The sequence below is a fragment of the Etheostoma spectabile genome, chromosome 1 (genome assembly GCF_008692095.1).
Source record: "Etheostoma spectabile isolate EspeVRDwgs_2016 chromosome 1, UIUC_Espe_1.0, whole genome shotgun sequence".
NCBI classification, from domain to species: Eukaryota; Metazoa; Chordata; class Actinopteri; order Perciformes; family Percidae; genus Etheostoma; species Etheostoma spectabile.
Genome location: NC_045733.1, coordinates 24233794 through 24249897, shown reverse-complemented (window position 1 = coordinate 24249897; position 16104 = coordinate 24233794).

Here is a 16104-nt window from a genome sequence, read left to right as displayed (position 1 = left end):
ACACACACACACACACACATATTCTACTACTGAAAAAGCCTGTCGGAGAATCACAGATGACCAGAATATTATGTTTCCTGTTTATTTGCAACTAAAGATAATGAACAAGGAACAGTGAAAGCCTGCCAGCTCTTGTGGCACTGCTCTGCTGATCCTTCATTACTGTAATGAAATAGTATTTGCTTATTATTCTCAGTCCAAGTAAAAAAAAAATGTTTAAACGCTAATTTAATTATTCCTCATCAAACGTAACAATAGCCGATCCTGCCCATTCTGTCCATTACTTTCACCACTACAATTCACTCTTAGCTAAAGGTGACTCATTCAAGTCAGAATGTGTTCTGTTGTCATCATTCTGCCATTAAGCGGCTTTTTCATTTAGCAGAGAATATACGTACAGTACAACAAGAGATCTGAGGCATTCATAATAAGAATAAAAAACAATTAGCTTGCTCATTGAACGTATAACCTCCCGTTGTTAACATGAACTTATTGTAAGTCTTGTCTCAAAGCTTGTGTGTATTGAGGCAGAAATAGAAAGAACAAAATAAAATGCTGTATGTTGCTGAGGTTGAAAGATCACAATAAAGGTGCCTGCTGAGGCTCTCAAACCTGATAGAGACTTTGTGAAGGAGCAAACACTCAAAACTATGATTAATCCTTTGAGAACTTCTTTGCATTTCAATTAAAACCAGTGATGCATGGGGCTACCACCAAACTTGTTTTTGCTAAAGAAATTCGTAATTATTATCTTACATAGAAACAGTTTCCAATGCAATTGTCCCAACAAATACTTTTTAAACTAAGTACCAACACGTACACAACTACCATTACCAGAAGTAGGTGATACTTATTATTTTTAAGTATTTATTATAAGTTAAGTAAATTAAGCTAGCACATTTAGGACGATGATAACAATGTGTTTTATCACTGGTTACAATATATTTTTTAGCGCCTTTCTTCTTCAGTCCAAGTTCTGTTTGTTTTGTTCTCAAAAACCTTGATAGTCAAACATGACTCTTTGTCGTCAGGTGGCCACTACAATTAAGCACTAAAAAAAAAAAAATATCCACAGAGCTTCTTCCACAACCATCCCCACTTTGACAAATGGAACAAATGAACTGAACACGCCCTCACAACCCATACACTGTCCTAGCAATTTAGACAAAGGAGTTTACCAGGTTACTCAATCATTACAATGGCCTCCATTGATCCTAAGATTAATATGCTCTTATTTCCCCTCAAAATCAGTATAATCAATTTGAATGAAAAATGGTTGAATCCATCACAGTGGGCACTAGTTGGAAGTCTAACTGGTAAATCCTGCTGACGAATGATTTCTGCACACTGTCGCATACACTTAATGGAATCACTGAAAATGATGAACACATGTGCACTGTGACCTGTACTGTGATCTTCAACCTGCATCCAATCCAGTTCCTTAAAGCCAAGTTGCTTAATACCTCGGTATTAAGATATTTGATTGAGATCCTTGAACAATCAATGACATCAGCAGAGCTGCGTCGCATACACACACATTAATACATTGATTTGTGTACATATATGATTGAAAATACTTCGCAATAACACAGAGGTGCTTCAAGTGATTAAATATCACATGCATGAATCTCAACTGCATTTTATTTTGCACCTCTTTATACTACAGTACTTGAATAAAATGTCTCTCTTCTTGCAATAAAATACTAAAGAATACGTATATGTTAATGCCAAGTGGGACCAAGGCTATACTGTTGCTTTCATGTAACAGGTTGCAAGGCTCTCTTCTATTCTTTTGGGTGTGTTCAAGTGTTCTACACAACCATGCTCAGCTTTCATTAAGTCCAGGGGAAATAATGCCAACAAATATACAATGTATTAATTGGCAAATAGATAATCCAGCAGAAACTGTCTGTTTCTTATATTTTGTCTGATTATCCCCTACAAGCTGTTTTAGCTGAAGGTCTCACTTCATCATTTCACTTTAATTGGCCTGACATGTGGAGGAATTACGCGAGTTAGTGGCATTCAAAAACATACAATCTTTTTTCACCGAAATCTCACCGCGCTCCACACTCATTATTTTTTCAATTCTACCTGCTAAATATTCTCAGTTATCAACCCTGAGGGAAGAACCACTGGATATGTGGTTGCATATCTCACCAATACAAATACTACACTAAAATAATTAAACACATTTGTTTTGTTGGCTTAGCAGGAAGCCGTTTATTTGCAAGGTTGGTGGGTCTCAGATACAAGGGAATAACCCATGCCTTAGCATTTCTGCAGATTACTTCATCATGAATTCAGCTGCTTGTTTCAGGTTCTGGCACCCCTTACTTTTCAATACCATCAATCCACCAGCAACCCTTGTGTCTCTGGCTCACAAAACCCTAAGACCTCTTGATTTACAAAGTAAGCTCTGTGATCTGACTAACACACATGCACAGGCACATAGTAAACTCAAGGATCCTCTCTGACAGAGAGCATGTTTAGTCTACAAAGCCAAGGCCTGTAGTGGATTTTAGGAGAGGGAAAAATGACTGGAAGTGTCTGAACTGATTAGAATCAGCAATATCAATAAGACTCCTTCTGTACTGAGTGTCAAGCAGCACCAGCTGAATCTGAGACCCTCAGCCATCATATAATCTGTTCTTCCATCTGTTTGTGCGCATTGAATGGGGACACTGAATAAATAAAAGCACACAGACATTGACCTTGCAAGAGTTGTAGCTGATAATTTACAGTAATGTAGCAACTAGTCAAATTAAGGAAGTTTAACGTTCCTGCAGTTTCAAATCATATCTCTTATTCATACTCAAGCAAACAGAGTATGTTCTACTTTAAAAAGAACTCTAAACACACTTAACAACATGAACATAGATGGCTCAATTTGGAAGAAATGTACAAAATGTTTTTTGAGACACTGGGGATAGTGCCATCCACAGCAAGAAACCTACAATGAATGTAATGATGCATAAAATACAATAGTTGAGATAAGAACAGTGCAGAGCAGCAAGGTGTAAGCCAAGCCTGGAGTGGGACTCATTTTCAGCCGTGGAGTGTCATGCCTTAGACCGGCCAAATTTACTTTGTGTGAAGTAAAAAAAACTTACTGAGTCTGTTCTTTACAGCCTTGTATTTCAGTGTGTTTTTGTAAAATATCATCATTTCCAATTCAGTGCAAAAACAATAAGCTTTGCTTTACAATGTAGATTTAAAAAGTGGTTACATTGTAACTACTCTGATCATGTTTGCTTGTTCCCACAGTGTGGTGCAACAGCTCAGATTCCACACTGACAGCAGCCATCTCTTGCACACTACTGGGTCTACTTCTCACACTATATTAAATTGATATTTTTCAATTCTCCGCACAAATCTCTCTTTCTGATGAGGTCAGTTTCAGTAACGTAGTGACGAATCATCTGGCATCATTCATTATTTGAGGGTATTTTTCATATAGAACAGTAGACACCATAATAGTTCTTATAATATTCACTCAATGAGCAATCCTACCTGCTTACTTCAGAGATATAGGCTCATGGCTGGTGCTCGGCTCTTCATTGACACTGTTAGCAGCAAACTGGACTAGTGACTGCTGGTCTGATTCATAAACATAAACAGTGGTTTGCAGGTGGCATTGTATTATGTTTTGAACAGCCACTGCACTGCTTGTAGCTTAATTGTCGTCTTTTCAGCGCAGTTTTTGCTCTTATTATTATTATCTATTTTTATAGTTTATTTTTGCTCGCGGTTGCATTCCGATCAAAGATGCCACCGTCGGAGGACTCAAAACATAATACATCACAACAACCAGACTGCACTCTGCGAGTGGCCTGCATGAATGTAAAGAAAGGTGGGTTGCAAGAAAAAATGAATGAATAAAAGACTGGGCTGCAAGTGCAGGCAGTCTAAGGACAGCATCCATGATACGTTTTAACCATGATTTCAACTCTGTACCATGACTGAACATCGAAAGGCCTCGCGACCAAAAATACAATCCAGCCCACCCGGTGCTCCCATTAGACAATTCCAATTCACATATGATGGCAATGAGAAGGTCTGACTGTCCTATTAAAGCAAAACATTTATTAAATTGGGTCGTTAAGTGCAGTTGCACTGGTGGGTCTGGTTATGTCTCTGTATTTTAAAATCCTTAATTCCTTTCCTCTAAGTAGAAATGTAAAAGGTTGACTAGACCACTTAGGCCGTGTTTGGTGATTTTCAAGCTTTTTTAATTTAATAATGATGAACAACAGAAGAGTTCTTGCTTAACCTAATGAAAAGAAAAGACCCTTGATGTTGTATTTATTCAAGAGGCTCACTAGGAGAAACTAAGGTAATGAAATGGATAATGGACTGGGTGGGGTCATTAAAACAGGTCTTTTTCAAAGGGTAAATATGAGGTTCCTATATTATTTTTAAAAAAGCAGTGCGTAACTATGAGACCAGTATTTAAATTAGTGTTTTCCATGAGTGAATGCTTAAAGGTGTTGAGGTATGCCTCTCTAAAAGATGCTGCAATAATCAGTGTTGGGTGAGTTTCTTTTGTAAAAAAATATGAATTACAAATCACACACTGAAAAAGCAATTATTTTACAAATGACTCAACCCAGCTGAGATCCGTCAAAGCCTCCATACCCACACATCACATTCATGTGTAGAAAGAGAAAAGAAGACATCAAGGTTTAATTAGACAGCAATATCACATGAGAGGGAATAATGTTATTGAATATCATCACAGCTGTGATTCATCCTTGAATATGAAATTGCAGTTCTACAATAGTTCCACAAGCAACAGTCATGTGCGAAAACAGATTTTCAAAAACTACTAGCGTCACTGTGTCCACGTTTGGACACCACTCGCTGCCATTGACCATATTTGGACACTTCCTTCCTGACACACTTTCCGATCTTTTTGCGGTAGTTTAAGTTTCCAAATATCACCAAAAATGTTAGCAGAATTAATCCATACCCATCTAACAATCTTTGTATGAATTTTCATATATGTACATGGACATCTACATGTCTAATTAGTATATGAAAGTGCCTTTGATGATGGAAAGAAGTAAGAACGCTCGGGCGACACTCTTTCCCTCTAAAAGGTTTCTACTTTTACTGTATTGGAAATTAAGGACATTTTATTGCATGATTCAGAGTTGTTAAAGCATTTCATTTTATTGTGAGGACGGAAGTACGATCCAGTAGTTTTAACAGCACTCATGGTATATAATACCCCCGAAAAACCAGCAACATCTATCTCCTTTTTACAACAAGGAGATAGAGGTGTCCAGTTTTGGCAAAGGGTAGCCAGCGGCTAATTTGCCAGTGAGAGCGTACTTTAGCCAGCCCTTAAGTAAAAGCTTAAGTATACAGTTAAAACTATATACCCTTAGAAAGGTAAGAAGTTGTTTTACACCATATAATTAACTGAAAACATTAATGGATCATTAATATTTGTCTTTAAACAGGTATTTTGATAGAACGTTAGCCAACAAATGTCTCAATGTGGACACAGTGACGCTAGACCTTAATCCAAGAATACAAAGCATTGATTCCATCTTCCTTTGTGGCACCCGGTGATAAAATACACAATGCTCTTGTTAAAGTGGCTCAGCATTGACCTCTGACTGTCATGTTTGTCGAAGCTTCTTCAGCATCGATGAGCATCTTATCTCTGAGACCAGTGCTGACCATTGAACGTTGTGAATTTGAATACACTCATTTCTTGACTGAACTGCACGACACACTGGTCATGACACAATTATTCTCCTTGTCACAACAACTCCAGAAGCAAAACCTATACTTGTGATCTTCTGGCATTCTTGGCTACTAACAACAAAATAATGAATTCACATAATTTTACATTTTACACTGGAGGCTTGTTGATGCCTTGGTAAATGCACAAAACACAACTATGCTGTTGTTTATTGCGTTTGTCCCGTCTGGGTGTGAGTGCAGTCAGATGTCATCTGGATAAATACATGATTGGACAGCAACCCTTCACTGAGGTTGCATGTCGAAACATATCTGCAAGAAGCTCTGCTGCAGACTGAAATGACATCAAGCCACAACTGCCCAAACAGTCATTTGCCATTTCTTAGCACAAATGACAACATTCAAAACTAGGGTGTAACAGAACATCATTCAGTTCATAGAGTCAATGTTCAGTAAGAGTTTGGTACAGCAGAAAAAAAAAGAAATGCATAAGGATACATTTCTTTTAATAGCGCCGCTTGGACACAAGCTCAATGGGACCGCTGAACTGTGATGCGCGATGATGTAAGACGTCAAGCATAACTGTCAGCTGCATGTCAGTGACAAAAACAAGCACTTTTAATAGATGTAAATTGACGGCGCCAACATTTTTCCCAGTAGTTATATTGCAGCCTGTATCATGGCTGCAGCGGTCTTTCTCAATACCAGATTTATTTCAATAAATGTTGTGCCCATTAGTCGTTTTCACACCTGTAGTTTGTTTGCTTTGGTCTGAATAAGTTGGTGAGTTGGAGAAACTTGGAGCGATTTGCAGAGATCTAAGGAATAGTTTACCATAGTCCTCATAAATCAACTGGAGTTTATAATTCCACACAAAGAACAGGAAAGGTGATGGTGGAATCTGGCAGAATGTTTGTCGGCAAGGGAGTTAGTTAACGTTAGCTGAGTAAGGTTACCCAGCGAGGCTAATTGCTGAAATACATCTTTATCCGAATTACCTCAGCACAAATGAATGCGCTTAACATTGAATAAAAATTGCAACGTCAGGAAATACATAGAATCTTGTGCTTCATGAACGTTATAGCAATAGTATTATTACTTTCAATTAGTGATTTCTGAACAGGAAAACAGAATGAGTGGGAACCATAACTGCGCCCTGCTCAGCAAGTGAATGAGGCGGAAGTAAACACACCCCAAATTTCAAAATTAAAGTCTCCGAACATAAAGTTGTGAATATGGTGTCTAATTAGGGTATAACTGACTGATAAAGGTCACAATAATCACAAATCACAGTGAGTTGCTTGTTTGTGTGGTGACAACAGGGGGTTCAATCTACTGAGGTTGACTTGGTTTTGATTTGAGTAGAAGATGTATGTATGGTGTGCGTGCGTATGCAAGCATGCAGCAGAGAAGTGGATGTTTATGTCCCAAGATAGCAAAGATATTCATGTGGTGGGTAAATATAATGTTTGTGAGGAGATGTGTGTTTTGTGCAAGAGGGACACAATTACACACAGAGCGAAAGAGAAGCTACATTGCTCATGGGCTTGGTTAGTTCTGTAAATGCAAAGAAGCTTCATAATCAGGGCCCAGGGAGAGGACATTCCTAGTTCCTCTCTAACTGCCAATGATGAGTAAGGGCTGTCCCAGAGGAGTGCTCTCCTTCCAGTCACTGTGATTGCTGATGACATCACTTATTAGAGGTCACAGCAAAGAGCACATGCTGCTGAAAGGGACAGCCTGGAATTAAACAAAGACAACTGTAGCTAAAGTGGCTTTGACTCCTTAGAAGGGCAATCAATGCTAATGCATTGTGCTCACCTTTGCTTAATTCCTGCGTGGCAACAAATGCCAAATGCCACTGCTACCTCTGTTAAGACTTTTTTTCATCTAAAATCTATTATCACCCTCATGACTGTACTATCCGCATATGCATTTACACACCTTGCATTTACGCATTTACATAAGTATCATAATGTGCATATGTATGTATGAATGTAGATATGTGCTGAACTTCTAACTTGCATGGAAGTTTTAGATGACAATTTTTGCTTAATCAAGCAAAATGTGCTGTTTAACCTTGTACTTTTCTTGCTTTCTTTGAGGTTTATGCCATACTGTACATTTCTACCCTGGAAATCCAGAGTTCTCACGAGAGCCCAATTTGAATTTGCTCAGCAAGTTACTCTGGCATCGAGTAATACTGCTCATTAACTATACCCTGTAGCCGAACTGCACCAATCACATCAGTGTATCTGATATAGGCGGGCCAAAGGCGAGCTAAACAGATGACAACAGTTTGATCTACCAGTTAGCTCCGCTGGTAGCCAAGCGTATGAGGTTCTGGATACTTAACCCCCTGTGTTGTTGTGATTGGTCGTAGTGTTATCCAATTGCGTGAAGTGAGATATTCAAATACATGCTTGGTGCTGCCCCTCGAGATTGGCAACTTTCATTACTCAATGCCGGGAGCCTTAATCTTTGGGATTTGGGTCTGGATTTCCAGGCTAGTACATTTCAGCAGTGAAATTAAAGTGGCAATGGAATTTACTGCTTTGGCACGATTGCATTGATTATTGAAGGCCTTTAGTTGAAGTTTCACATGAGACATGGAACGCTTTCCAAGGACACAGCACACAGATATATGATATTACATTTTAGTGGCCCTCTTTCCAGTCAACAGAATCTACTTTCTTTTGTCTAGAGTTATTACATTCTGCAAAAGAGACCTAATGGGGCTACAGCATTTAGGTGGGAAGATTAAGATCATACAAATTATGATGATGAAGATGACTATAGTCTTCATCCCTAGGCCACATGACTATTTACATTACGTCAGAAGGTCGTGCTGTGTGGGTGCCAGAGTGATGACACCGATTGGGTGTAATCTGGGCTGACACCCGCCCACATCTTGTTTTCCAACTCCATGGCATCAACACACACACACACACACAGACACACACACACACAAATAATTGCAATGTAAACAGTAAGTGTCAGACCTACAGAGAAAAGAGTTACACAAACACAAGGAAGATGCAGTTTGACTAAATTGTTTTGAAATTTTTGATTTAAAACTCAATGCATTGACAAAGCAGAGCACAGCTGCAGTGTAAACGGATTTTCTATGCTGTATAATGCAGCTCAAGAAAATGCAAATACAGGATCTCTGTCTTCCAGATGTAGAGGAGGTGAGGGTAGATAAGCAGCACTCTTTACAGAAGACAAAAACATGAAGATGATACAATTTCTCTCAGAGCACACTCCTCAGAACATCATTGTCTCTAACACCGCTCCATGGGAAATAAAATATTCTCTTCACTCGTTACCCCACTTCTTCTCTTACAACACCTCCCACTTCCTCACCCTTCTAAATGCTTCTTCCAAATCCCAGATGGCCAAGCTTAGTGCTTCTTTGTTTCAGGAAGGATATTCCAATAGGAAAAGATGAATTAACGGTTTAAAGATCATTGCTCTGGTTTCCTGTTGCCTCCTCACTTTGTACACCCTCCCCCCACTATGCCACTAGTGCATATAGGAGGAAGACATGGATATGGTTTTAGTTTGTGATGCCGTTTACACTGGCGGTAAACACAACAATACAAAAACTGTTTACATAGCTAATGAAAGTGAATATTCCACTAATATTCCCGTTTACATGCAGCCGTGCAAACTAGGATTTTTAAAAAAGTTTTCCACCGTTGGCGGGCTTGTTTAACCAAACACAGCCTTGTGTGTGATTCACCTTCTGACCAGAGAATTGGGCATTTCTTTTAGGCATGACAGGCATGGTTTACTTGTGTGTTAAAACAACAATGGCAGATTTGAAAGAAAGATGGTTCATCCAATCCAAGGTATTTTAAGTACCCGTGTGGTTCTGTGTAACAAACCATCTGGCGCTTCAGATTAGCAATATTCACTTGCTTAACTTGAATTTTCATCACCAGGAATGGTTTCCAGCCTTTGTGGATGTTACCCTTTCATGTTTTTAACAGTAATGGATCAATTATGTGTTCCATTACAGTGTGAGTGACACTGTGTGACTGCTATTCCATGAAAGTGTGAAACCCCACCTGAGCAGCGGTACAAATCTTGCCTCTGCTGAGCGAATGGTGCAACAACACCGACAACCACTCGCTCTCCGATCCACCATCCGATACGGTTTGATGGAGAGAAGAGGGGTGAGAGGGGCTGAGACAGACATTGATACACTAGTTAGAACACTGAGGTTAAAGCTTGCTTCTGCATTAATGACACAATATAAATGAAAGAGATGAAGTTAAGATTGTTGGCTAGATCCAAGCCCACATCACACCATGATATCAAAGATTTGCAACACCTGCACATTCTGATAGCTTTGCAGCCATAAAAGAGAAGTGGAAAAGGAGTTGAGCGGTAAAGGTGAGGTTGGGTGGTTGAGATTAAATTGGTGCAGAACCTTTTACTGTCTTGACAGTTTTGCAGCTGCCGGCCTTGGTTCGTGCTGCTGTCTGTCATGTCTTTTGGAGGTTAGATAAGCCTTGCATCTCTAGCTCACTAACAGCATCTGAATGATAGGCAGGATGCTGTGATAAGCAGATATTACCACTTCTGCAGCTGCTGGGCTGCTTTTTGATGAATGGATGTAAAACAACCTCACATCCATACATGTTACTTGCACAAAATGGGCAATGACACCTTTTTTCACAATGTATTTCCTTTCCTCTTTGTGAGGAAATCACTTTACATCTCTATCAAAGATACACATTATCATAGGTGCTTGAACCTGAGCTGCCCCAGAAAGTGGAATATGAAAAAGCAGCTTGAGATGAAAGAAAGCAGGACCACAGCTGACTAGTTGCAGCTGATCACAGGAAAGAATACTTTAACATCTCTTATTCATTTATGATTGTCTGTAGACTCTGTGTCTTGACAGCTTGTGTCATTTTTTCAGAGGCCTCTAACAACCTAAAGTATGTTTGTGTCTACCTGAGAAGGATCTCATGTGATCGTGTGAATTACAGTCTGACTCTTTTGTGTTGGGACCAAAAGTAGGAAGCAGTGTGACACCAACATTCAATTTTTCAATGATGTAGCATACCAACATTACAGCTAGTCATATTCTCAAAATTCTCACAGTGCAGGTAGAAGCTTTTGGTTTCTTTTTTCTACACGATTCTCTTGTTTTATGCCTATGTTAAACACATGCCACACAAAGAAACTTGTAATCATTATACAGCATGCCATTGTTTGACTAAGACATGAGTTGCGAATTTATGTGAGTTATCTGATCTTGAAAGAAACAAAAAGAAATATATTTTATCTATTTTAAGTGAAGTCAAATTGTGAATGTTACCAATATTTTGTTGAGTTATTTTGACTTACTCAAATCAATCCAACATTAGTTAAAATGTTACGTTATTACCTGCTATGCATAATAAGAAAATAATGGAGATGTTTTTTGTATATTAGCCCCAAACATAAATTAGGATACTATCTTGTCAGTGTGAATTAAAAAACAACAACTTTCCAATGTTTCAACCAGGGCATTCAAAATAGTTGAAATCTAAAGTCCTTTAGACAGAATAATTGAATAATTTAAAAACTGTACTGTAGGCAACATATTAAACACTTAGCTTTAGCTCAAAGGACAATTCCAGCGCACATTGAGTCGATCGTTCTCTGGGATCTGTCTTCATGCTGAACAAATGTGTCTCTAGTTTGAAACAAGCTACTGCAAACCGGTGGTGAGCTGCTAATGCTAGCTTTCAGGGTAAAGGGTAAATCTCTATTTTAAACCACTAACAAGGCTTAAAATAGCACCACACTTCAACGGTAGAGAGAACTCTGTAAGTGTACAGACATTTATTAAAAAGATAGTTCATAAAGACAGAAGCGTTCATGTTTACATGCAGGTGCCATCTTGGAAAACAGGCATGACCAGTTAAACCACGAACGTGTTTGAGCCATAGACTGTATATTATTAACTAATTCAGTTAGTAATTCAACCAAGTAACTAATATACAGTCAATGGTTTGAGCCATGTTATTGGTTACTGGTTGCACGGCGATCGTCATTTGAGGTAATCAGGAGGTAAAGAAGGAAGAGATTTAATGAAAAGTTAAAAAAGGCTGCTACTTACTGTGAAACATGTTGGAATGACCTCTCAGAGAATATTTAATCTTTTCTAATTTTCAGAAAAAAAAACATGACATCCCTAAGCCATTGAGCGCTGGAAGGGGCTTTTGTAGATTTCCAGTGGAAAAGGAGATGTCGTCTCGCCAGATGTGAAAGCAAAGATGTCAAATTGTTTCAATGAAAAGCTATTGTAATCCTCTGGGCATTCGAATATGGCAATATGGGGAGAGACTGGTACAGTCATCATAAGTATTTTAAAGATAATATCAAAGTACATCTGCCAGAAGAAAAAAAACTAACAGGCAAGAAAAAAAATGGGTTTGATTGCAGGAAGAGACAGTGGGAAAAATTGAATTGTATCAAAGTTAGACGGGCACAGGTTGAACTAGAGTGGATTTTTTTGAGGGCAACGTCCCACCAAGTTTCATGCAGCTCCAACCCAAGTTCACCCTCCCAGGCAGCTTCACTTTAGTGATGGATGACGTGTCATGATTCCGGAGTTTGTTATAGATTTTTGAAATGAAAGACTTCTGAGGGGGGTCTGGAGAGAGAAACTCTTCCCATAATTGAATTGGGGGTGAAGAGGGAAAGGCTGGGAACAAGGACAGTGTCTCATTGGGAAATAGCGGAAGAGGTGAGAGGGTGGGAGTTTGGAAAAGTGAGTGGGAGTTTGGGTGGGAGAGGGAAATTTATTTGACACATCTAAAATGCTACGGAAAGTATCATCCCTATAGAAATGTTTAAAACTTTTCAGGCCTTTGTCATACCATGTAGAAAATGTGAGATCAGACATAGGTTGAAACACATGGTTTTAAAGAAAAAGAGCTAAAGTAGATGGAGTACATTTAAGATACCTTCTAAGTTGATACCATATTTTTAGAGTTATCTGTAAAGCCAGAGAAGTTGGTAGGAATAGAAGAGATGAGCTAAGCCAACAGAGAGGATGAGCCGCATGACTGTATGTCTAACTTGCACCATGGGGGATGTGTAGATTTGTACCAAAATGCGATTTTGTAAATATGTGTTGCCCAGTAATATAATTAGATATTTGGGAGAGAGAGTCCGGCATTAAGTTTACATCGCTAAAGAATTGATTTACTTATTCTGGATCCCTTTCCACACCACAGAAAGCTAGATATAGCCTGATCAATGGTTTAAAAAAAAAAAAAATGCTTAAATATGAATAGAGGGAGATATTGGAATAAAAACTTGAGAAAAATGTTCATTCTCGATCCTTCCTATAAGTGACAATGGCAAGCCCCTCCTTCTTTGAAGGTCAGACTTAATTTTAGACATTAAAGGGGAGAAATTGGCAGACAAAAGGGAGGTTAGCTTTCTGGTTGCATGTACTCCTAAATATTTAAAACCTAAGGGTCTCAATTTGAAGGGGAATATCAGACTGACTCTGTTGAAACGCCAGAGCATTAACAGGATAACATTCACTTTTGGAGATATTAATTTTATAACCTGAAAATGAGTCAAGAGAACCTCAACAAGATAGACAAAGGCTCTACGGCCAGCGCAAAGAGTAAAGGAGATAAAGGAGAACCTTGTCAAGTGCCTCGAGATAAAGCACAATGAGCTGATTGAACGCCATTGGTGAAGATACTAGCTTGTGGGGATAAATAGAGAAGGCATATCCATGAGATGAATATATCCCCCAACCTAAATTTATTTAGTACAGGAAGTTTCATTCGACCCTGTCAAATGCATTTTCAGTGTCAACTGAGATGACCACTTCAGGGGTTGTAGTGGATTTTTTTGCAAGCACACTGCTTACCGCTTATTTTGCGAGTGAAATTTATAGACAGATTGGAGTAGAAGAAATAGCACAGGATTATTATAATTTAAATGAGTCAAATCATCATCTTCAGGACTGTGAAATGATGAATATATAATATAAAAGGAGATGATGCCGCTGCATGTGATCTATCAGCCTGTTGTTGAGTCACAGGTGTACAGGCTGACACACATGCTCTTTGAAGTTTGCCAATTTAATTGCTAAATGAGAGTTTCTTGCCAGACAGGCATTTGCAATTTTTCAATTCTCAAAACAACCTGTTATGTTTTCCTGACACGTGACTTCTTTCAGTTGTGTGAATAATGGCGGCCCTTTCTTCAGTTGCAAAGGTGGAAGATGCATAATGTTTTAACATTACCTTGGAAAGACTCAGTGTTGTTTGTTTGGGCATTTAAAGTATTTTTTTTTTACACAGATCATCACCCCTAACAGTCAACTTTGTTTTTTTTTTAACTGTGTAGGTGATTGTTCCTTACCTTAAACAAGAAGTTTAGTTGCTTAAAAAGGTTCTGGGATAATATTTTTTATATTTACAATGGATCAAATAAGCACACATTTATCCCAGTGTCTTTAAGCTCAATTTTCAAATAATGAGGTAAACGCATTTTAGACAAATCACTGAGAGCTAGAACCTTCAGATTTCCAACTGTTCTGAACGCTCCGGTTTTAAAGTTTTTGTGTTACACAACTCTAGGCCGGCCTTCTATGATTGGTCATCTGCTCCAGGTAGGCAGGACTGGAAGTTTTTTTTTTTTAATGCGTGTTAACATTGTCGCATGTGACTACATGCTAAAGGCTGTAAAGTATGTCATTTTGGCTGCCAGTGTTGTTAAATTCTCCCCAATTCCAGGCCACATTACTCCTGAAACGTTTCCCGTCACGTAAGCCAGTATTAGGTTTAAAAGCCTTTATCTGAGATTTTTGACTGTAGAACGTGCTGATGTATTCTACTGTATTAGTGTCCACTGCTAACTAAAGTAGATACATGCTAACGGCAGTAAAAGATGTAATCTTGGTTGCCAATTTATTAAATTCTCCACAATTTAGGTCGCATTACTGGTGAAAATTGTCACATTGGGTAGTGTTTGGTTCAGAAGCCTTTATCTGTGATGTTTGACGTTAGAAAGTGCTGCTTTATGCCATTACACTCTAACGTTAGGGCATTAAAGCGGAAGGCTTTAATGCCCTATTATAAACATATAAACATGTTCTAGTACAAACACAAAATATAAGTATCATCCTGAAAATGCTATATAATAGTTGACCTTTAAACATTACTAGAGGTAGCAATTGGCAAATAACAATTTTGGCAATTACACTGATATGCTTTCCTGCATAGAGTTAGATAACAAGATTGATGCCATTCTTATACTTGTCTTTTGTAAAATATAAGGCTACTGCCAGCAGCTGGTTAGCTTAGCTTAGCATAGAAACTGGAAACAGGGGAAAATGCAACAAAATAAGCCTGCCAACCCCTCTTAAAAGGTATCTGAACAAGTATCTTCTATTGTCAGTCCATGCAAAATCAGAAGTGTAGGGAGTTATGTTAAGGACTATTTCTTGACCCAGAGCTGTTGCCAGGCAACCATTCATGACTCTAGGAAGTTGCTGCTCTCTGGCTTGCTAGCAATTTGACTTTCTCCAGCAGTTGGTTTAGTTTGGATCACTGCTATTTAATGCTGAGCTGGTAGCAGTCAAGCTTGACTGAGCTTGTGGGCTCAAACTACAGACTGTAAATGAAGAATGAATGTAGCATTCAACATTTTTAGGCGACAACAATTTACAATCTACTTTCATGAAGTGAGGAGGGTAGAAGTTGAGGCCAAAAAGCAAGTTCTGTTATGAGATCAGTCCCATATTTACATTGCAATTTCAATTTGTAGCTCTTTGACTGTAAAAGATCTGAATGGCATGCAACTCACAATGCTGGAAGCATGAGTCAGTTCTGAATTACTGTAAGTGTGGGGGAGGTGAGAGACTGACTCTTTTGGGGTCAACTCTCCATCGTGGGACATCATCACCGTGCCCCAGGCATGTTCTTGGTTAGAGGAGGCATTTTATTTCTTCATTATTGCCGCCTACTCTTCCTCAGCTGGATAGAAGGAGATTTAAGAAGATTAGAAGTGATGTTAAAGACTTGTGACATCCTATCCTCGACAGCATCACCCGGGGTGTAGACAACAGACACGAGCTCCAGTGCAATTACACTCACACAAATACACTTCTGGGAACCACAATGTCACAACAAAGCAATGTGAACTGTGATGCAAAGGAGTAATTTGCAAAGCACATGCTTACACACATTACCACACCAAGCTACACTATTGATATATTGTATCCAAGTGCCACTGACAGGGATCAATAATGACATCAGCACTAATCAAACACACGGCAGTGGTAAATCACACTTCTGAAAAAGAAATGTTTTATTTTGAATAAATAAAATATAGTTGCACCACTGTATATTGGCT